At 42.4% G+C, this 23010-nt stretch overlaps 2 pseudogenes; both read right to left on the bottom strand.

Annotated features, from left to right (window-relative positions):
* Positions 1–3436: 3436 nt before the first annotated feature.
* Positions 3437–20804, bottom strand: LOC110295018 (dnaJ homolog subfamily C member 27 pseudogene; annotated as a pseudogene).
* Positions 20805–21046: 242 nt separating this feature from the next.
* On the bottom strand, positions 21047–21822 carry LOC110287854 (ADP-ribosylation factor 1 pseudogene; annotated as a pseudogene).
* Positions 21823–23010: the final 1188 nt, after the last annotated feature.

Below are 23010 nucleotides of genomic sequence, written 5' to 3'. Positions count from 1 at the left end.
CCTTTTATTAAATAAACAGGCCTTAAACACTTTTAAACTATTTTATTTTGCACTTATATACTTAAATGAAATACATGGCAAGTTCATTTGAAAGAAATAATTTTTTATAGCTTTGAGTCATTTTATTACATGGATTATTGGCAAGCTGTGGATGTGTCCTAAGGATGATTGACAGGCTGTTGGTGTTTTCTTTTTCTTTCTTTCTCTCTCTTAATTTTCTTTCTTTCTTTTTTGCTATTTGACTTTACTCTGTAAAAATACACAAAAATTTTATAACACTCTGTATACAAGACATAAACAACTGGTAGATTTAACCCTTACAGTTATTTCAACAGAAAGCTACTATGTAAATTACCTTGTAAGAGCTTTCACTGTCGAGGGAAAGACTGTACAGGGAGTGGTCCCCACCAGTGCTAACCCAAGCTGTCCAACTCTTCAGTAACAGCCTTTCACTTTTCACCTTTTACCAGACTGCCCAGCACCGTACTGTGTGTTAAGACACAGACCCACTGCCTGCCCATACCACAAGTAAGCACATCCACCCTCCCCAGGGACAGTTAATGGAGCAATCAATGTCCAAGGGGCACTAACCAGGTCTAAAACTGTGCTCAGCACCAGGATGAGAAGGAGCAAGAGCTTTTTGCTTGCAAAGCCTGAAGTGGAAATTGCTTAGCTTGATTTTGCAACTAAATTCATCTTCAAAAAGTTTACAAAAAACGCTGGGGACTTAGCTTCATAGGCGGCAGCGTGAGAGAACCTTATAGAACCTACTGAGCTGACCTGGAAGGAAGCACTGTAAATCACTAGAGGCGATATGCCGGTTCCTTGCTTCCTAGCTTCAGGTGGCAATCCCTCTGTCTTCCCTCCATTTGTCCCTGACTCAGTGCTGGCAGGAGCTCCTTGTTCTACTCTGACAAGCTTTCAGCCATTTAGCTACTGGGCCATCTAGCTGCCTGACCTATGGCTCACTGAACTAAGACAGAATTAGGTACCATTTTGCAGGTTTAAAGAAGTATTTATCACTTGAGATTTCAGTCAGTGAGAAGATACTAGAATGTTTTTCCTGAGGTAAATACAAGCCTTAAAGAATGGTGTACAGTGTACAGAAGGACAGCAGCCTTATCCTCAGCATCTGGACTCGTAAATTAACAGGCTGGTAAAGCCACAGACACATTTAAATGGAAAAATAAAGAAGCAGTGCTTAAGTAAGATACTGAGAGTGAAGACTAGCAGTTCCCAGGGAGACACAAGAGGAGAACACAGACACCAAGAGGAGGATGCTCTAAAGTGCTTGAGAAGGCTGGAAGACCAACTCTGAAATGCCTCCAGTGAGTTCCAACAAGGCGAAGAGGTGACACCAGTTAGTGACTCAGATGGAGAAGGACACAGCTTTTTAAAATAACAGTTGTTTAAATATTTTATCCCTTTTGGGGGGGGGGCAAGGTTCATTATAAAAACTTTTCAGCCACTGAAATGACTGATTTGCAACTCCTGCTGATGTTCTAAGATCTTAACTGTGCAAATAGTTTTCAAAATGTCGAAGGACAAAGCACACACCTGCACCAAGAATTTAAACAAATGCAGAGGTCTGTACCGGATCCCGAAGCCAGGGTTCAGGATACTTTTCATCCTGAGTTATGCTTTGTTGTTTCCCAATTCTCTGCTGATGGATTACAGAAATCAGAAAATTTCTCGGACCCTGAGGCTTCACTTCTTCATTTTATTACAATTACATAAATAAATAATATAATATGCAGCCACCCTGAACGTTAGTAACTAAGATGTCAGAAAAGAGTCTCAAGATCTAAGAATCAGCAAGTGACCTGAGGGATCCAAATGGGAACACTAAAGCGCCCTGCTGTAACTGTTCACCTGCCCCTGTTGTTGAATGAGGCGCAGACTGGGCCCCACACTCAGGCTGACAGCACCACACACAATCCCTCATCCTCATGACTCCCAGTTTCTGTTCCAAGAACAGTTGGATAATCAGATACATTAGGCACGAGGGGGTGGAGTTCAATTACCTCAGAAGCTAATTCAAGCCATAAAGCCATATACCAGATCTCTTTATCTTTTTATATAGATCTGAGTTCACTAAGAACAACATTTTAAAGCTCAGAGCAGCTGCGTACAGCACAACCATGCAAAGTGAGACCACTATGGAGAAAGGAAAAACCCAGAAGACTGCAAGGGTTTAGACAGGAAGACAAGAGCTCGTCTTTTTAGGCACGACGAGAGATGTTATCCGGCAACCATTATGGGATAGGTATTTAAAAGTCATCCTTCAAGTCGGGGGTAACACAGATGGCTGCAGCTCAAAATAAGAATACCACAGTTCAGAGGGATCACAGGAGTCGAGTAACGAGCCTGCTCCCCTAAGATTGCCTTGAGTCCAGCTCCATCAACTCCATCAGCTCCTGTGGACCAGGCACGAGGAAGGCTTCTCTATGCAACATGAGTTTTCATACTTGTAGTTTTAAAATACTATTCAGAAATTTGGAGTCCAAGCAGAAACTGTAGGGATTCTGCCTCACACAGACCCAAGACGTCCCACTGTGCCCCAAATGGATCTTACTTATTTCAAGTCATCTGCGCCCAGAAGAAAGGCCATGGCAGATGCGGGATGTAACAAAGAGTGGAGAGAGAGAGAGAGAGAGAGAGAGAGAGAGAGAGAGAGAGAGAGAGAGAGAGAGAGAGAGAGAGAGAGAGAGAGAAGGAGGGGGAGGAGGAGAAGGAGGAGGAGGAGGAGGAGGAGGAGGAGGAGGAGGAGAAGGAGAAGGAGAAGGAGAAGGAGAAGGAGAAGAAGGAGAAGAAGGAGAAGAAGGAGAAGAAGGAGAAGAAGGAGAAGAAGGAGAAGAAGGAGAAGAAGGAGAAGAAGGAGAAGAAGGAGAAGAAGGAGAAGAAGGAGAAGAAGGAGAAGAAGAAGAAGAAGAAGAAGAAGAAGAAGAAGAAGAAGAAGAAGAAGAAGAAGAAGAAGAAGAAGAAGAAGAAGAAGATTTACATGAGAAAGAAACCGGCTTGTGGAAGAGGACCTGCCTGCCTCTCCCACCACCCGTGGTGAGGACTGAGGGCAGGGACGAGTCTCATGCAGGGCCCCTCCTACTGCCCAACATGCCTGAGCTCAGGAAAGGCCCGAGCTGGCCTTTCCGTCTGTACGATGTGACTGAGCGCACACTCCCGAGTAACCTACAATGCACCCTCTAAGAGCTTCTGTTCTGGTGTCGGGCCCCTCATTCCTAGGGACACAGCATTCCTTGCTGCTTCATACTAGCAACTATTTCTAGGGCACAGCAAAGACCTGGGATCCGGGATGAGCTTCAGGTTCTCCAGCTCCTGTGGCTGGCACTGCCTCTCTCTCTTAGCACTGGGTTGTCTCCCCCTGGTGGCTGAAGGGGAGTCTGTTTGCACTTGAGCTCCTTTGCAGTTTCCTCTGCCTCTACTTGATGTTTTTTAGGAGAGCTGTCTGGGCATTCACAACGCTTTGAAGGCATCTTCACTGCCAGGTGCTACGCACTTGTCCGGGTGAAGAAGCACAGCCAGCTTCCGGTAGACCTTATTAACTTCCTCCCTTGAGGCCCCAGGTCTGATTCCCAGCATCTCCCAGCTGACCTTAACTATTTCAGGTTCTGCGAATGGTGTCTGCTTGTTCTTTGGTGAAACTAGCACTGCTATTTGCCGTAGGATGCTTCCCGCCATTTTCACACAAGTCAACTATGGACATGTAAAAGGTCTGGAACATCTCTTTGATTCCCTCGCCAGTTTGTGCTGATGTTTCAAAGTACAGGAAACCTTTGCTTTCAGCCCAGAGACGCCTCTCACTTTCATCGATGCAGCAGTGTTTGGAGCAGTCAGTCGATCATGTTGGCACATACAACAAAGACAATGTTGTCCATGTTCCCGTGTGGCCCAAGCTCCTGCTTCTTTTCTGTCAGCCATGAATCAAGGGCATCAAATGCGTTTTTCTGCCCAACGTCATAGACCAGTATCACACCTTGTGTGTCCTTGTAAAATTCATTTCGGACCTCAAAAAAGAAGGGGTATCCAGCCATGTCAAAGATGTTAACTTTGATTTCTCTGTCTCAGACTTGGACCTTTGTGACTCCATAGTCAATCCCAATGGTTGACAGGTACTTAGACACAAATCTCTTCTCACAGTAGCGCTTTATAATGCAGCTTTTCCCCACTGCTTCATTGCCCATGGAGATGACTTTGATGCGGAGGGACTTGGCGAGCTCCTTCTGCTTGGCATCTTGGACTCCATCGCCCTCGCTCTGTGGGGGCCACAGGATGTGGTGTCCTTATGCACCCAGCCAAACCATCCCTCAGGCCTCCTCGCCGCTGCACTGGTCACCACCCTGGCTTTCCGCACTAATCCCCAATGCTGCCTGGCTTCGACAGATGCGGGCGGTTGGGAAGCGGTGAGCCGCGGAGGGCCTGTTGATGTTTTCTATGGATGGATGACATGCTATCAGGGTTTCCTATGAATAACTGACAGGTTGTGGGCCTTTCCTGTGGATGATCAACAGACTGTGACTGTGCTCTATGGATGATTGACAGGCTGTGTGCGTTTATTATAGATAACTGTCAGGATTTGGCCTTTTCCTGTGGATGACTAACAGGCTGTGAGAATTTACTTTTGACGACAGACAGGCTTTGGCTTTGTCAAGTTCATGTCTGACAGGCTGTGGCCTTGTCTTGAGGATGATTGCAGGGCGGTGGGCATTGTCTGTGGATGACTGACAGGCTGTGGGTGTATTGTGTGGATAATTGAAAGGCTGTTTACTTTTACTCTGAATGATAGAAAGGTTGTGGGCATGTCCTCTGGACGAATGACAGGCCGTGGGCCTTTCCTAGGACTGGGAGGTTTTCAGAGTTTACTTTCGGTGTCAGAGAGACTTGGATCTTGTTTGGTGCATGACTGACAGGCTGTGGTCTTGTCCTTTGGGTGACTGACAGGCTTTGGGCATTGTCTGTAGATGACTGGCAGGGTGTGTTGTTTTACTATGGATGATGGACAGGCTGTTGTCATGTCTTGGGGTTGATTGACAAGCTGTGGGCATTTCATATGGATGATTGACAGGCTGATGAGATTTCCTATGAATGAGGGATACGTAGTATGCATTTCCTGTGGCTGATTGGCAGGCTGTGTTACTTTACTATGGATGAATGGCAAGTTGTGGACAATTCCTGTGGATGATGAAGATGTTGTAGGCATCTCCTTTGGATGATTGACAGGCTGTGGTCGCTTTCTGTGAAAGACTGACAGGCTGTGGGTGTTTCCTGTGGGTGAATGACAGGATGTAGGCATGTCATATGGATGATTGACAGGTTGTGGGGATTTCCTATAAATAACTGACAGGCTGTGGGCTTTAACTATGGATGCCTGACAGGTTTTGGCTTTGTCCTGTGAATGACTGACAGACTGTGACCTTATCCTGTGGATGACTGACATGATGTGGACTTCTCCCGTGGATAACTGACAGGCTGCGACCTTGTCCAGTGGTTGATTAGAATGCTTTGGACGAGTCCTGTGCCCATGATTGACAGACTGAAGGTGTTTCCTGTGGATGATTTAATGGCTGTGGACGTGTTCTGTCGATGACTAACAGGCTGCTATCCTTTACTATGGATGACTTACAGGCCGTGTTCCTATACTCTGGATGATTGATAGGTTTTGGATGTTTACTATTAATGATTGACAGGTTGTGGGTGTGTTATATGCATGAATGACAGTCTGTGGGGATTTCCTATGGGTGGTTGACAGGCTCTTGGCATTTAGTATGGATGACCAACAGGATTTGTCCTTGTCCTGTGTGTGGCTGACAGGATGAGCCTTCTTTTCTGGATGATTACAAGATCTTATCCTGTTGATGATTGACAGGCTGTAGGCATTTCCTATGGATGATTGACAGTCTGAGGGCACTTAGTATGTATGACTGACAGGCTTTGGCTTTGTACAGTGGATGACTGACAGGGTGTGGATGTTTCCTATGGATGATTGACAGACTGGGTGTTCCGCACAGCTGATTGTCAGGCTGTGGGCATGTCCTGTGTATGACTGTAGGCCATGTGTATGTGTCCTAAGAATGACTAACAGGCTTTGGGCTTATCTTATGGATTATTTAGTTGTTGTGGGCATTTCCTTTGGATAATTGACAGGCAGTAGGCATGTCATAAGCATGCCTGACAGGCTTTGAGCATTTTATACAGATTGTTGACAGGCTGCAGGCATATTGCATGGATGATTGTCAGGCTGTTGGTGTTCCTTTTGAATAATTTATCAGATGTAGGTGTTTCCTACAGAAGATTGACACACTGAGGGCTTGTGTAGTGGATAACTGGTAGGCTGTGACTGTTTCCTTTCGGGAGGCAGAGGCAGGCAGATTTCTGAGTTCGAGGCCAGCCTGGTCTACAAAGTGAGTTCCAGGACAGCCAGGGCTATACAGAAAAACCCTGTCTCGAAAAACAAAAAAAAAAAAAAAACAAAACAAAACAAACAAAAAAAAAGAAGTGGGTTCAGACTCACGCAGGTAACAGGATAGCTGCATATGCTCTGTTTTACGGACTACAATTAAACAAACTTTGAAAGCTTGCTGTGATGGGAGAGCTGGGTTCTGATATATATATAACAGTACAATTCATTTTGGCAGAAGGAAAATATTTTATCATAGAAGCTACACAAATCACAGAACAATGTGCGTGCCTGTGTGTTCCTCTCTGAGCTAATAAACAGAACAAGTATTTGAATATACAGTTAGCTTTAAATATCTTATGCAGAGAATGTATGTTTTTAAGAACAAGAAAGTTTCTCACAATAGATGTCATCTTCAAAAATGTATTCAGTAAATTCTGCCTTTAGGTTAATAATCAGTTACTAGTGAGTACATACTATGTGTGTTCTTTTGTGTCTGGGTTACCTCAATCATGATATTTCCTAGTTCCATCCATTTGCCTGCAAGTTTCATGAAGTCATTTTTTTTTTTTTTTTTTTTTTTGGTTTTTCGAGACAGGGTTTCTCTGTGTAGCCCCGCCTGTCTGGAACTCACTCTGTAAGACCAGGCTGGCCTCGAACTCAGAAATCCGCCTGCCTCTGCCTCCCAAGTGCTGGGATTAAAGGCGTGTGCCACCACGCCCAGCATCACCTTTATTTTTAAATAAGGAAAAAATAGCAAAAATCATCCACAATGAGTCACCACGCCTGGCAAGTCATTGTTTTTAATACCTGTTTTATACCATAGTGTATATGTACCATATTTTCTGTATCCATTCTTCTGTTTAGGGACATCTTGGTTGCCTACAGCTTCTGGCCATTATAAACAAGGCTGTTATGAATATAGTGGAGTGTGTGCTTTTGTTATATCATGGAGTACCTTTTGGGTATATGCCTAGGAGCGGTATATCTGGGTCTTTCCAATTTTCTCAGGAACCGCCAGACTGATTTCCAAAGTGGTTTTACTAGCTTGCTGTCCCACCAGCAATGGAGGAGAGTTCCTCTTTCTTCACATCCTCACCAACATCTGCTGCCACCTGCGTTTTTTGATCTTAGCCATTCTGACTGGTGTGAGATGGAATCTCAGGGTCATTTTGATTTGCATTTCCCTGATGACTAAGGATGTTGAACATTTAAGTATTTCTCTGCCATTCGAGATTCTTCGGTTGAGAATTTTTTATTTACTTCTGTACTCCACTTTTTAATAGGGTTCTTTGGTTCTCTGGAGTCTGCCTTCTTGACTTCTTTGTATATTTTGGAGATTAGCCCTCTATCAGATGTAGGGTTGGTAAATATCCTTTCCCAATCTGTGGGTTGTCACTTTTTCTGTTTGTTTGGTTTTTTTTTTGTTTTTGTTTTTTGTTTTTTTGGTTTTTTGAGACAGGGCTTCTTTGTGTAGCCCTGGCTGTTCTGGAACTCACTCTGTAAGCCAGGCTGGCCTCGAACTCAGAAATCCACCTGCCTCTGCCTCCCAAGTGCTGGGAGCGTTTCAATTTTATGAGGTCCCATTTGTCAATTGTTTCTCTCAAAGCATAATCCATTGGTGTTCTGTTGAGGAAGTTTTCCCCTGTGACTAAGTATTCGAGGATCTTCCCTACTTTCTGTTCTTTTAGATTCAGTGTATCTGGTTTTATGTGGAGGTCCTTGATCCACTTGGATTTGAGCTTGGTGTAAGGAGATAGTTGTGGACTAATTGGCTTTCTTCTACATGCAGACCTCCAGTTGAACCAGCACCATTTGTTGAAAATGCTGTCTTTTTTTCCACTGAATGGTTTTAGCTTCTTTGTTAAAGATCAAGTGACCATAGGTATGTGGGTTCATGTTTGGGTCTTCAATTCTGTTCCATTGATCTGCTTGCCTGTTTCTGTATCAATACCATGCAGTTTTTAGTCACTATTGTTCTGTAGTATAGCTTGAGGTCAGGGATGGTGATGCCCCCAGAGATTTTATTGTTGAGAATAATTTTCACTATTCTGTTTGTTTTTGTTGTTGTTGTTATTCCAAATGAATTTGAGAATGTTCTTTCTAAGTCTATGAAGAATTGAGATGGAATTTTGATGGGAATTACATTGAATCTGTAGGTTGCTTTCGGTAAAATGGCCATTTTTACTATATTAATCCTGACAATCCATGATCATGTGAGTTCTTTCCATTTCTTCAAATTCTTTCTTCAGAGACTTGAAGTTGTTGCCATACAGATCTTTCACTTGCTTAGTTAGAGTTACACCCAGGTATTTTTTATAGATGTGATTTTTTTATATATGTAAAGGGTGTCATACCTCTTGTATTCTGCTGGTGATGCTTGTATCTGTGACTCCTGTACTCTTTCCTAAGTTTTCCATTTCCAGGGCTGTCTCCCTTTGAGTTTTCTTTAATGATTCTATTTCCATTTTTAGATCCTGAATGGTTTTGTTCAATTCCTTCACCTGGTCTATTGCATTCTCCTGTATTTCTTTAAGGGATTTACTTATGTGTTTCCTCCTTAAGGCTTTTAGCTGTTTACCTGTGTTCTTCTGTGTTTCTTTAAGGCAGTTATTTCTAGTGGGATAACTGAGTTCTGATGTTGCCAAGTCAAATTGATGTCTTTTGCTTATGTTCTTATGCTTGCCTCTCACCATCTGGTTATCTCTGGTGTTATCTGGGCTCCTTGTCTCTTACTGGGGCCTGTCCATTCTGTGATCCTGTGATCCTGGGGAGTCCAGCTGCCACTGGTGTTTGTGCTGTGTGGGATCAGGTCTCTGCTACCAGCAAGCAGAGCTGGGAACCAGAAGGTGCCTGTGTCTCTGACTGGGCAGGGAATCTGCTTCCCCAGGTCACAGGGATCTTGATAAAGCCAGGTCTCAGGGCAGGGTATAAGGTCTCAACTGTGAAGCTGAATGTGTCTGCATACCTGAGAAGTCGAGCTGCTTCTGGGGTGTGGGATGCGTGGGAATGGGTCTCTGCTCCTGGCAAGCACAGGTGGAAACTGGCTAAGTTCTGCTTTCTAATGGATTTACTTTAGTATGGTAATATAATTTGTCACTATTTTCCTGTATTTTCATTTATGCACTTTGCAGAAAACCATACAATTCATTATAGCTGAGAAAAAGTACTTTAACATAAATGCTACAAATCACAACACAATATGCATGCCTGTATGTTCCTGTCAGCGCTAAAAACCAGGGAGTGTTTCTTTAAATATTCCCAGGTACAGTTACTTTCAAATATCTTATGTAGTTGTTTTAGTCAGGGTTTCTATTCCTGCACAAACATCATGACCAAAAATCAAGTTGGGGAGGAAAGGGTTTATTCGGCTTACACTTCCATACTGCTGTTCATCACCAAAGGAAGTCAGGACTGGAACTCAAGCAGGTCAGAAAGCAGGAGCTGATGCAGAGGCCATGGAGGGATATTCTTTACTGGCTTGCCTCCCCTGGCTTGCTCAGCCTACTCTCTTATAAAACCCAAGACTACCAGCCCAGGGATGGTTCCACCCACAGGGGCCTTTCCCCCTTGATCACTAATTGAGAAAATGCCTTACAGTTGGATCTCATGGAGGCATTTCCTCAACTGAAGCTCCTTTTTCTGTGATAACTCAGCTGTGTCAAGTTGACACAAAAATAGCCAGTACAATTGACCCCTTGTCAACTTGACACACAAACACATCACTAGTAAGCCTCAACCCTTACATTCTTATTCATCCCCAAGATCTAAATAACTTTAAAAGTCCCACAGTCTTTACATATTCTTAAAATTTGAATCTCTTTAAAATATCCATCTCTTTTAAAATCCAAAGTCTTTTTACAATTAAAAGTCTCTTAACTGTGGGCTCCACTAAAACAGTTTCTTCCTTCAAGAGGGAAAATATCAGGGCACAGTCACAATCAAAGCAAAAATCAATCTCCAACTGTCCAACGTCTGGGATCCAACTCACGATCTTCTGGGCTCCTCCAAGGGCTTGGGTCACTTCTCCAACCATGCCCTTTGCAGCACACACGTCGTCCTCTGGGCTCCAGATGCCTGTACTCCACTGCTGCTGCTGCTCTTGGTGGTCATCTCATGGTACTGGCATCTCCAAAACACTGCATGACCCCTTCAGTCCTGGGCCTTCAATTACAACTGAGGCTGCACCTTCACCAATGGCCTTCCATGGCCTCTCACAGTGCTTAGCCTCAGCTGCTCTGCATGACCCCTTCATGCCTTCAAAACCAGTACCACCTGGGTGACCCTTACACATTACCAAGTCCCGCTGCAGAAGGAGTACAACCTTGCCTATCTCTGGAACACAGCCTCTTTGTGCTTTCAGAAAACACTTCCCAGAAGATGTCACCTCAACGATGCTGGTCTCTTCTTTTTTTTTTTTTTTGGTTTTATTTATTTATTTTTTTTTAAATTTTTTTTGTTTGTTTGTTTTTTTGTTTTTTTTTTCTTTTTTTTTAATATTTTATTACATATTTTCCTCAATTACATTTCCAATACTATCCCAAAAGTCCCCCATAGCGCCCCCCACTTCCCTACCCACCCATTCCCATTCTTTTGGCCCTGGCATTCCCCTATATTGGGGCATATAAAGTTTGCAAGTCCAATGGGCCTCTCTTTCCATTGATGGCCAACTAGGCCATCTTTCGATACATATGCAGCTAGAGACAAGAGCTCCAGGGTTCTGGTTAGTACATCATGTTGTTCCAACAATAGGGTTGCAGATCCCTTTAGCTCCTTGGGTACTTTCTCTAGCTTCTCCATTGGGAGCCCTGTGATACATCCAATAGCTGACTGTGAACATCCACTCCAGTGTTTGCTAGGCCCCGGCATCGTCTCACAAGAGACAGCTATATTTGGGTCCTTTCAGCAAGATCTTGCTAGTGTATGCAATGGTGTCAGCGTTTAGAAGCTGATTATGGGACGGATCCCTGGATACAGCAGTCTCTAAATGGTCCATCCTTTCATCACAGCTACGAACTTTGTCTCTGTAACTCCTTCCCTGGGTGTTTTGTTCCCAATTCTAAGAAGGTGCACAGTGTCCACACTTTGGTCTTCATTCTTCTTGAGTTTCATGCGTTTATCAAATTGTATCTTATATCTTGGGTATCCTAAGTTTTGGGCTAATATCCACTTATCAATGAATACATATTGTGTGAGTTCTTTTGTGATTGTGTTACTTCACTCAAGATGATGCCCTCCAGGTCCATCCATTTGGTTAGGAATTTCATAAATTCATTCTTTTTAATAGCTGAGTAGTACTCCATTGTGTAAATGTACCATAATTTCTGTATCCATTCCTCTGTTGAGGGACATCTGGGTTCTTTCCAGCTTCTGGCTATTATAAATAGGGCTGCTATGAACATAGTGGAGCATGTGTCCTTTTTACCGGTTGGGACATCTTCTGGATATATGCCCAGGAGAGGTATTGCTGGATCCTCCGGTAGTACTATGTCCAATTTTCTGAGGAACCGCCAGACTGATTTCCAGAGTGGTTGTACAAGCTTGCAATCCCACCAACAATGGAGGAGTGTTCCTCTTTCTCCACATCCTCGCCAGCATCTGCTGTCACCTGAATTTTTGATCTTAGCCATTCTGACTGGTGTGAGGTGGAATCTCAGGGTTGTTTTGATTTGCATTTCCCTGATGATTAAGGATGTTGAACATTTTTTCAGGTGTTTCTCTGCCATTCGGTATTCCTCAGGTGAGAATTCTTTGTTCAGTTCTGAGCCCCATTTTTTAATGGGGTTATTTGACTTTCTGGAGTCCACCTTCTTGAGTTCTTTATATATATTGGATATTAGTCCCTTATCTGATTTAGGATAGGTGAAGATCCTTTCCCAATCTGTTGGTGGTTTTTTTGTCTTATTGATGGTGTCTTTAGCCTTGCAGAAGCTTTGTAGTTTCATGAGGTCCCACTTGTCAATTCTCGATCTTACAGCACAAGCCATTACTGTTCTATTCAGGAATTTTTCCCCTGTGCCCATATCTTCAAGGCTTTTCCCCACTTTCTCCTCTATAAGTTTCAGTGTCTCTGGTTTTATGTGAAGTTCCTTGATCCACTTAGACTTGACCTTAGTACAAGGAGATAGGAATGGATCGATTCGCATTCTTCTACATGTTAACAACCAGTTGTGCCAGCACCATTTGTTGAAAATGCTGTCTTTCTTCCACTGGATGTTTTTAGCTCCCTTGTCGAAGATCAAGTGACCATAGGTGTGTGGGTTCATTTCTGGGTCTTCAATTCTATTCCATTGGTCTATTTGTCTGTCACTATACCAGTACCATGCAGTTTTTATCACAATTGCTCTGTAGTAGAGCTTTAGGTCCGGCATGGTGATTCCACCAGAGGTTCTTTTATCCTTGAGAAGAGTTTTTGCTATCCTAGGTTTTTTGTTATTCCAGATGAATTTGCAGATTGCACTTTCTAATTCGTTGAAGAATTGATTTGGAATTTTGATGGGGATTGCATTGAATCTGTAGATTGCTTTTGGCAAGATAGCCATTTTTACAATGTTGATCCTGCCAATCCATGAGCATGGGAGATCTTTCCATCTTCTGAGATCTTCTATAATTTCTTTCTTCAGAGACTTGAAGTTTTTATTATACAGATCTTTCACTTCCTTAGTTAGAGTCACGCCAAGATATTTTATATTATTTGTGACTATTGAGAAGGGTGTTGTTTCCCTAATTTCTTTCTCAGCCTGTTTATTCTTTGTGTAGAGAAAGGCCATTGATTTGTTTGAGTTAATTTTATATCCAGCTACTTCACCGAAGCTGTTTATCAGGCTTAGGAGTTCTCTGGTGGAATTTTTAGGGTCACTTATATATACTATCATATCATCTGCAAAGAGTGATATTTTGACTTCATCTTTTCCAATTTGTATCTCTTTGATCTCCTTTTGTTGTCGAATTGCTCTGGCTAGGACTTCAAGTACAATGTTGAATAGGTATGGAGAAAGTGGACAGCCTTGTCTAGTCCCTGATTTTAGAGGGATTGCTTCAAGCTTCTGACCATTTACTTTGATGTTGGCTACTGGTTTGCTGTAGATTGCTTTTATCATGTTTAGGTATGGGCCTTGAATTCCTGATCTTTCCAAGACTTTTATCATGAATGGGTGTTGGATCTTGTCAAATGCTTTTTCCGCATCTAACGAGATGACCATGTGGTTTTTGTCTTTGAGTTTGTTTATATACTGGATTACGTTGATGGATTTCCGTATATTGAACCATCCCTGCATCCCTGGGATGAAACCTACTTGGTCAGGATGGATGATTGTTTTGATGTGTTCTTGGATTCGGTTAGCAAGAACTTTATTGAGGATTTTTGCATCAATATTCATAAGGGATATTGGTCTGAAGTTTTCTATCTTTGTTGGGTCTTTTTGTGGTTTAGGTATCAGAGTAATTGTGGCTTCATAGAATGAGTTGGGTAGAGTACCTTCTGTTTCTATTTTGTGGAATAGTTTGTGAAGAACTGGGATTAGATCTTCTTTGAAGGTCTGATAGAACTCTGCACTAAACCCATCTGGTCCTGGGCTTTTTTTAGTTGGGAGACTATTAATGACTGCTTCTATTTCTTTGGGGGATATAGGGCTGTTTAGATCATTAACCTGATCTTGATTCAACTTTGGTACCTGGTATCTGTCTAGGAACTTGTCCATTTCATCCAGGTTCTCCAGTTTTGTTGAGTATAGCCTTTGGTAGAAGGATCTGATGGTGTTTTGGATGTCTTCAGGATCTGTTGTTATGTCTCCTTTTTCATTTCTGATTTTGTTAATTAGGATGCTTTCCCTGTGCCCTCTAGTGAGTCTGGCTAAGGGTTTATCTATCTTGTTGATTTTCTCAAAGAACCAGCTCCTTGATTGGTTGATTCTTTGAATAGTTTTTCTTGTTTCCACTTGGTTGATTTCGCCCCTGAGTTTGATTATTTCCTGCCGTCTACTCCTCTTGGGTGAATTTGCTTCCTTTTGTTCTAGTGCTTTTAGGTGTGTTGTCAAGCAGCTAATGTGTGCTCTCTCTAGTTTCCTTTTGGAGGCACTCAGAGCTATGAGTTTTCCTCTTAGAAATGCTTTCATTGCATCCCATAAGTTTGGGTATGTTGTGGCTTCATTTTCATTGAATTCTAAAAAGTCCTTAATTTCTTTCTTTATTCCTTCCTCGACCAAGGTATCATTGAGAAGAGTGTTGTTCAGTTTCCACGTGAATGTTGGCTTTCTATTATTTATTTTGTTATTGAAGATCAGCCTTAGTCCATGGTGATCTGATAGGATGCATGGGACAATTTCAATATTTTTGTATCTGTTGAGGCCTGTTTTGTGACCAATTATGTGGTCAATTTTGGAGAAGGTACCATGAGGTGCTGAGAAGAAGGTATATCCTTTTGTTTTAGGATAGAATGTTCTGTAGATATCTGCCAGATCCATTTGATTCATAATTTCTCTTAGTTTCTCTGTGTCCCTGTTTAGTTTCTGTTTCCATGATCTGTCCATTGGTGAAAGTGGTGTGTTGAAGTCTCCCACTATTATTGTATGAGGTGCAATGTGTGCTTTGAGATTTACTAAAGTTTCTTTAATGAATGTGGCTGCCTTTGTATTTGGAGCATAGATATTCAGGATTGATAGTTCCTCTTGGAGGATTTTACCTTTGATGAGTATGAAGTGTCCCTCCCTGTCTTTTTTAATGACTTTGGGTTGGAAGTCAATCTTATCAGATATTAGAATGGCTACTCCAGCTTGTTTCTTCATACCATTTGCTTGGAAAATTGTTTTCCAGCCTTTCATTCTGAGGTAGTGTCTATCTTTTTCTCTGAGATGAGTTTCCTGTAAGCAGCAAAATGTTGGGTCTTGTTTGTGTAGCCAGTTTGTTAGTCTATGTCTTTTTATTGGGGAGTTGAGTCCATTGATATTAAGAGATATTAAGGAAAAGTAATTGTTGTTTCCTGTTATTTTTGTTGTTAAAGTTGGCATTCTGTTCTTGTGGCTGTCTTCTTTTAGGTTTGTTGAGGGATTACCTTCTTGTTGTTTCTAGGGCGTGGTTCCTGTCCTTGTATTGGTTTTTTTCTGTTATTATCCTTTGAAGGGCTGGATTCGTGGAGAAATAATGTGTGAATTTGGTTTTGTCGTGGAATACTTTGGTTTCTCCATCTATGTTAATTGAGAGTTTGGCTGGGTATAGTAGCCTGGGCTGGAATTTGTGTTCTTTTAGTGTCTGTATAACATCCGTCCAGGATCTTCTGGCTTTCATAGTCTCTGGTGAAAAATCTGGTGTAATTCTGATAGGCTTGCCTTTATATGTTACTTGGCCTTTTTCTCTTACTGCTTTTAGTATTCTATCTTTATTTAGAGCATTTATTGTTCTGATTATAATGTGTCGGGAGGTATTTCTTTTCTGGTCCAGTCTATTTGGAGTTCTATAGGCTTCTTGTATGTTCATGGGCATCTCTTTCTTTAGATTTGGGAAGTTTTCTTCTATAATTTTGTTGAAGATGTTTGCTGGTCCTTTGAGTTGAAAATCTTCATTCTCATCCACTCCTATTATCCGTAGGTTTGGTCTTCTCATTGTGTCCTGTATTTCTTGGATGTTTTGAGTTAGCATCTTTTTGCATTTTACATTTTCCTTGATTGTTGTGCCGATGTTCTCTATGGAATCTTCTGCACCTGAGATTCTCTCTTCCATCTCTTGTATTCTGTTGCTGATGCTCGTATCTATGGTTCCAGATTTCTTTCCTAGGGTTTCTATCTCCAGTGTTGCCTCATTTTGGGTTTTCTTTATTGTCTCTACTTCCCTTTTTAGGTCTAGTATGGTTTTGTTCATTTCCATCATCTGTTTGGATGTGTTTTCCTGTTTTTCATTAAGGACTTCTACCTGTTTGATTAGGTTATCCTGTTTTTCGTTAAGGATTTGTAACTCTTTAGCAGTGTTCTCCTGCAATTCTTTAAAAAATTTTTGTGCTTCCTCTTTATTGTCTTCTACCTGTTTACCAGTGTTCCTTTGTATTTCTTTAAGTGTGTTATTAAAGTCCTTCTTGAAGTCCTCTACCATCATCATGAGATATGCTTTTAGATCCGTGTCTAGCTTTTCCGGTGTGTTGGGGTGCCCTGGACTGGGCGAAGTGGGAGTGCTGGGTTCTGATGATGGTGCGTGGTCTTGGTTTCTGTTAGTAAGATTATTACGTTTACCTTTCGCCATCTGGTAATCTTTGGGGTTAGTTGTTGTCGATGTCACTGTTTAAAGATTGGAGCAGAAGCTGTGTTCCACTCACCAGCAGTCTCAAAATCCTGTGGAGGGAGTTGTGGGTAGCTGGCGGTACGCTGGAAGAGGCCTGTGGTCCTACTCAGGCCGGTTTTCTGCTTCCCTAACTAATGCAGTCTCAGTTCCCGCGCGCAATTGGATTGGAGCAGAAGCTGTGTTCCACTCACCAGAAGTCTTAAGATCCTGTGACTGGTGTTGTAGGTAGCTGGCGAGTGTCAGCCGACCCTGCGCCCTAGCTACTCCGGTGCTTTTCTGACCGGAAGAGGCTTGTGGCCCTATGTAGGCCGGATTTCTGCCTCCCCAACCAAAGCAGTCTCTGGTCCCGCGTGATTGGACTGGAGCAGAAGCTGTGTTCCACTCACCAGCAGTCTCAAAATCCTGTGGCGGGGGTCGTGGGTAGCTGGCGGGTGTCAGCCGACCCTGCGCTCTAGCTATGCCGGTGCTGGTCTGGCAGGATGAGGCCTGTGGCCCTACTCAGGCCGGTTTCTGCTTCCCTAACTAATGCAGTCTCAGGTCCCGCTTGCAATTGGATTCTCGTCTCTTCTTAATCACCGCTAATTTCTTAGCTCCAGCTAACCAGCATCAATAGTCCCAGTAATGCAAAGTTTTTGCTTTAGTAGTTCTGGTATCTTGTTAATCACAGCTGATTCTTCAGCCCCAGCTAACCAGAACTACAAAATCTTCACAATCAAAACAGTAACGGCCCTGAAAAGAGTCTTTAATTTTCCCTCTGAAATTTCACAAGCCAGGCCTCCATCTTCTGCACTGTTCTCAACATTATCTTCCAACCTCCTACACAACATCTGACAGAGCTCTTAACAACGAATGGATCTTCACGTCCAAAGTTCCAAAGTCCTTCCACAGTCCTCCCCAAAACATGGTCAGGTTGTCACAGGAATACCCCACTCTGCTGGTACCAATTTGTTTTAGTCAGGGTTTCTATTCCTGCACAAACATCATGACCAAAAATCAAGTTGGGGAGGAAAGGGTTTATTCGGCTTACACTTCCATACTGCTGTTCATCACCAAAGGAAGTCAGGACTGGAACTCAAGCAGGTCAGAAAGCAGGAGCTGATGCAGAGGCCATGGAGGGATATTCTTTACTGGCTTGCCTCCCCTGGCTTGCTCAGCCTACTCTCTTATAAAACCCAAGACTACCAGCCCAGGGATGGTTCCACCCACAGGGGCCTTTCCCCCTTGATCACTAATTGAGAAAATGCCTTACAGTTGGATCTCATGGAGGCATTTCCTCAACTGAAGCTCCTTTCTCTGTGATAACTCAGTTGTGTCAAGTTGACACAAAAATAGCCAGTACAGTAGTAAACATGCATTTCTGAGAAGATAACAAGACAGCACCCAGAGGAACTTGGACCCCCAGGAGCTCTAACATGCCAAGAACATAGCACACAGAGGAAGCTGGACTTCCAGGTACTCTCACACAACCCAGGATCATAGGATCATAGGGTCACAGAATCACAGGATCTCAGGAGCTTTGTCACACCAGGACGTCAGCATCCCAGAGCCAGCTTGACTCCCAGGAGCTCTTATACCCAGGATCTCAGGATCACAGGATCACAGAAACAACTGGACTCTGAGGAGTCCTGACACAAACAAGATAACAGGAGGGACAGGCTCCAGGCAGAGGCAGTGAGTGCAGATAGCACTAGAGATATCCAGATGGGGAGAGGCAAGTGCAAGAACATAAGCAACAGAGAGCAAGGTTACTTATCATCATCAAAACCCAGTTCTCCCACCATAGCAAGTCCTGGATACACCATCACATGGGAACAGCAAGATTCAGATTTAAAAAGAAAAGATCAGGAAATCAAGGCCCATACCTAAACATAGTAAAAGAAATATACAGCAAACCAGTAGTCAACACCAAACTAAATAGAGAGAAACTTGAAGCAGTCCCACTAAAATCAGGAACTAGACAAGGCTGCCCTGTCTCTCCCTATCTATTCAATATAGTACCTGAAGTTCTCATGAGGTGCACAGGCCGCTTGTTTCTGCACTCCCCTGCAGAAGTCCCCCTTCCCCCTTAGGCTCTCTCCTGGCAAGCCAAGCATGGTGAGGCTTGCTTCCCCTGCTTGCCTCTGCATTTTCCCTCAGAAGCTCTGCTTTCTCTCATCCCTGCCCCCTCCCACCTTGCAGCAAATATGGAAGTTCTTTTGTGGTAAAGTGACAGATAACTAGAAATTGAATTATAATTTGTTAGCACTAAATATAAATATAAGTACAGGTATATGTAGAAGCATCTAATTGGTAATTGTCATATTGTTTCATTTTTTCCTTTCCTTTATATTTTATTTTTTTTATTATATTCAACACAATATATATTTTTATACCAATCATAAAAATGATGGGCATGTTATTAAATGAACATAACTAGATAAAGTCTTTTTGTTTGTCTGGAGTGTTTCTTTTAGTGTTCCCATGTAGAGTTAGCTATAAACGTCTTGGGCGCTAAACGAGTATTATTAAGAAGACAACAAGAATGGAGTGTTCTTCAGAAAACAAGAATATTTTCCACAATGATGTCATCTTCAAAACATATTCAGTAAGTTCTTCTTTGTAACTAAATTACTATAGTACAGTCACACTGTATGTCATTACATTCCTGTATTTTCACTTATACATTCACAGAAAACCTTACAATTTGTTATAGTTGAAAGAACGTACTTCAACATAAATGCTTCGAAAATCATAGTATAAAGTGCATGCCTGTGTGTTCTGCTCACTGCTAATAACCAGAAGAGTGTTTCATTTAGTAGTACATTAGTAACACAGTATGTCATTACCTTTCTGTATTTTCACACACACACACACACACATATATATATCACAGAAAATGTTAAAATTTGTTCTACTAAAAGAAAAGTACTTTAACACAGAGACTCCTCAAATTACAACACAATATTCATGGCTGTGTGTTTCTCTCAGTGCTAATAACCAGAGAGTGTTTCTTTAAATATTCCCAGGTACAGTTAGTTTCAAATATCTTAGGTAGTAAACGTATGTTTTTAAGACGAGAAGAATGTTTCCCATTCCCACAGTTGATGTCATCTTCAAAACACATTCATTAAATTCTGCTTTGTAACTCACTTACTGTAGTACAGTAACTCACTATGTCTTCACATTCTTGTATTTTCACATATATATTTCACTGAAATCAGTACAAGTTGTTATAGCTGAAAGAAAAGTACTTTAACATAGACACTACATAAATCATAGTACAATGTAAAAGTGTGTGAGTTCCTCTGTGTGCTAAGAATGAGAAGAGTGTGTGTTTTAGTGTCCCGTGTACAGTTAGCTTTGAATATCTTAGACAGTAAAGGTGTGTTTTTAAAGAGAAAACAAGGTTTCTCGCAAGACATGTCATGTTCAACACACATTAAGTAAGTTCTTTTTTTTTAATAGTTAACAGACTTTATTCTAACAGCTATAATTACAGTGCTTGTAGAAATGAAAACTGAAAACAAGTATACAAAACAGTTGATTACTAATTGTGTATTGAAAGCGGTAAGAGGTTCCACGACACTAAATAAACCAGTTCTGAGATTTCCCCAAGATAAATTTAACAGCTCCAGCTTTTTCAGTGTTTATCAAAATACAAAAGAAAAAAGTAGAGGTCGTCTTTCGATGGCAAATCGGACCCTTGCAAGATGAAGGAGGAAGCTACTTCTCACATGGAGATGGGGGTGCCCCAGGATGTGGGTCTGTAATGGACCGACCCTCCCACCTTGCACATACTCCTGCTGATGAGACCCAGGCCTCCTGCCAGCGCGTCCAAGTGGGCCCAAGAGTAGGCTTGGGTATGCAGGCTGCCATTGGGCCTTGCACACACCAAGTACAAGCCAGGCCCTGCACCCCACAATGGCTCCCAGCCATTGTACTATGTACTAGGTAACCGTGTGAGCACAAGTACAAGCACAATGCTATGGAATGCAGGTGACCCAAAGACAGGCGAGTCACGGGGGCTCTACTGTGACCATGCAGCGGATGGTGGTTTGTTCGTCACCTTCTCTCCTGTTCCCACAGCGAAACAGGTGATCCGATAACTAGCATTCAGGCCATTAACTGCAAAACCTACACTAGGCATAGTCTCCGTTCTGTGTGTTCAAGTGTTCTTGTCCTGTATTTTTAACTATTTTTTAAAAATGCACTGAGTTTGGGTTAAAAACCAACCACCAAATGGATACCGACACCAGTCTACAGCCCAATGGCTCCCGGAGGCCAGGTGCCCCTACACCCAAATCCCTTCTCAGTACTTGGCAGTTGATTTGATTTTCTTTTTACAATAAACAAGCTAAGTAATATTGCATAGGAGTACCAGAAACTGCCTCAGTGGAAACAGAAACTATTTACATTAAATAAAAACCTGGCTGCAGGCTGCGTCTGCACATGTACAGCACGGTGCGATGCACACTGTGACCAACCCATGGAGACAGCTTCTGGCACTCAGGACCACAGAGTCGCACGTTTGCCACATGAGAGGAAAGCTGAGGGCGGAGAAGAGGAAGTGAGGAGGAGGGAGGGGGTCTTGTTCACTTCTGGTTCCGGAGCTGATTAGACAGCCAATCTAGTCCTTCATAGAGCCTGTCCCTGCTGGTGGCACAGGTGGCCTGAATGTACCAGTTTCTGTGGCGTAGAGAGTGCAGCCCCAGCTTGTCTGTGATTTCAGCCGCATTCATGGCATTGGGGAGGTCCTGCTTGTTGGCAAACACCAAGAGAACAGTATCTCGGAGCTCATCTTCAGCTAGCATCCTCATGAGCTCTTCACGGGCCTCGTTCACAGGCTTTCTGTCATTGCTGTCCACTACAAAGATCAAGCCTTGGGTGTTCTGGAAGTAGTGGCGCCACAGCGGCCGGATCTTGTCCTGGCCGCCCACATCCTACACAGTGAAGCTGATATTCTTGTATTCAACAGTCTCCACATTGAAACCAATGGTGGGAATGGTGGTCACAATTTCGCCCAGCTTCAGTTTGTACAGAATTGTTGTCTTCCCTGCAGCATCCAGGCCCACCATAAGAATGCACATTTCTTTTTTGCCAAAAAGGCCCTTGAAGAAGAGGTTTGCAAAGATATTCCCCATGTTTGTGGACAGGTGGAATCAATACTCGCCAAAAACCTCCGAGGCGGCTGCTCCCAGCCAGGCGTTGGTTTCGCTCCCCATTAAGTTCTTATTTGCATTTGATTTTCTTTAGTCTGCAACACTGTGTGTCATTACTTTATTGTATTTTCACATGCCCATTTCACAGAAAATTGTCCAATGCGTTATAGCTTTAAAAAAGTACTTTAACATAGACGCTACACAAAAGAGAGTACAACGTGAATGCCTGTGTATTCCTTTGTGCTAATGAGAAGAGTGTTTCTTTTAGTGTTCCCTTGTACAGTTAGATTTGAACATCTTAGGTGGTAAACGTGTGTTTTTAGGAAAAAAAACATGGACGTTTCTCACAATAGACATCATGTTCAGAATGCATTATGTAAGTTCTTATTTATATTTGATTTACTTTAGGTTTCAACATTGTATGTCATGACATTTATGTGTATTTGCATGCACATTTCAAAGAAAACTGTACAATGTGTTATAGCTGAAAATAAAAAGTACTTTAACATAGACGCGACACAAAACACTGTGAATGCCTGTGTATTCTGCGCTGTACTAGAAACCAGAGGGCGTTTGGTTTAGTACTTCCATATATACTTAGCTTAAACACCATAGGAGGTAAAGGTATGTTGTTAAGAGGAAAACAAGAGCCGGGCGTGGTAGCGCACGCCTTTAATCCCAGCACTTGGGAGGCAGAGGCAGGTGGATTTCTGAGTTCGAGGCCAGCCTGGGCTACAAAGTGAGTTCCAGGACAGCCAGGGCTATACAGAGAAACCCTGTCTCGAAAAAACCAAAAAAAAAAAAAAAAAAAAAGAAAAGAATGTTACTCACAATGGATGTCATATTCAAATTGCATAACATTCTTATTTATAATTGATTTACTTTATACGGGGTACTTTATGTCATTACTTTCATATATTTTTGCATATACATTTCACAGAAAACTAAAATGATCTACGGCTGGAAAAAAAAGTACTTTAACATAGACGCTAGAGAAAACACAGTACAACGTGAATGAATGCATGTTCCTCTGTGTGCTAATAACGAGAAGAGTGTTTCTTTAAGTGTTCCTGAGTACATCTTAGGTGGGAAATTAATGTTGTTAAGAAGAAAACAGGAGGGCTGGTGAGATGGCTCAGCAGTTAAGAGCACCGACTGCTCTTCCAAAGGTCCTGAGTTCAAATCCCCAGCAAC

This window comes from Mus caroli, unplaced genomic scaffold (genome assembly GCF_978045245.1).
Source record: "Mus caroli unplaced genomic scaffold, Mus_caroli_1 scaffold_1, whole genome shotgun sequence".
NCBI classification, from domain to species: domain Eukaryota; kingdom Metazoa; phylum Chordata; class Mammalia; order Rodentia; family Muridae; genus Mus; species Mus caroli.
Note: the sequence above shows the minus strand (reverse complement) of the source record. Positions and strands in the feature narration are given on the sequence as shown.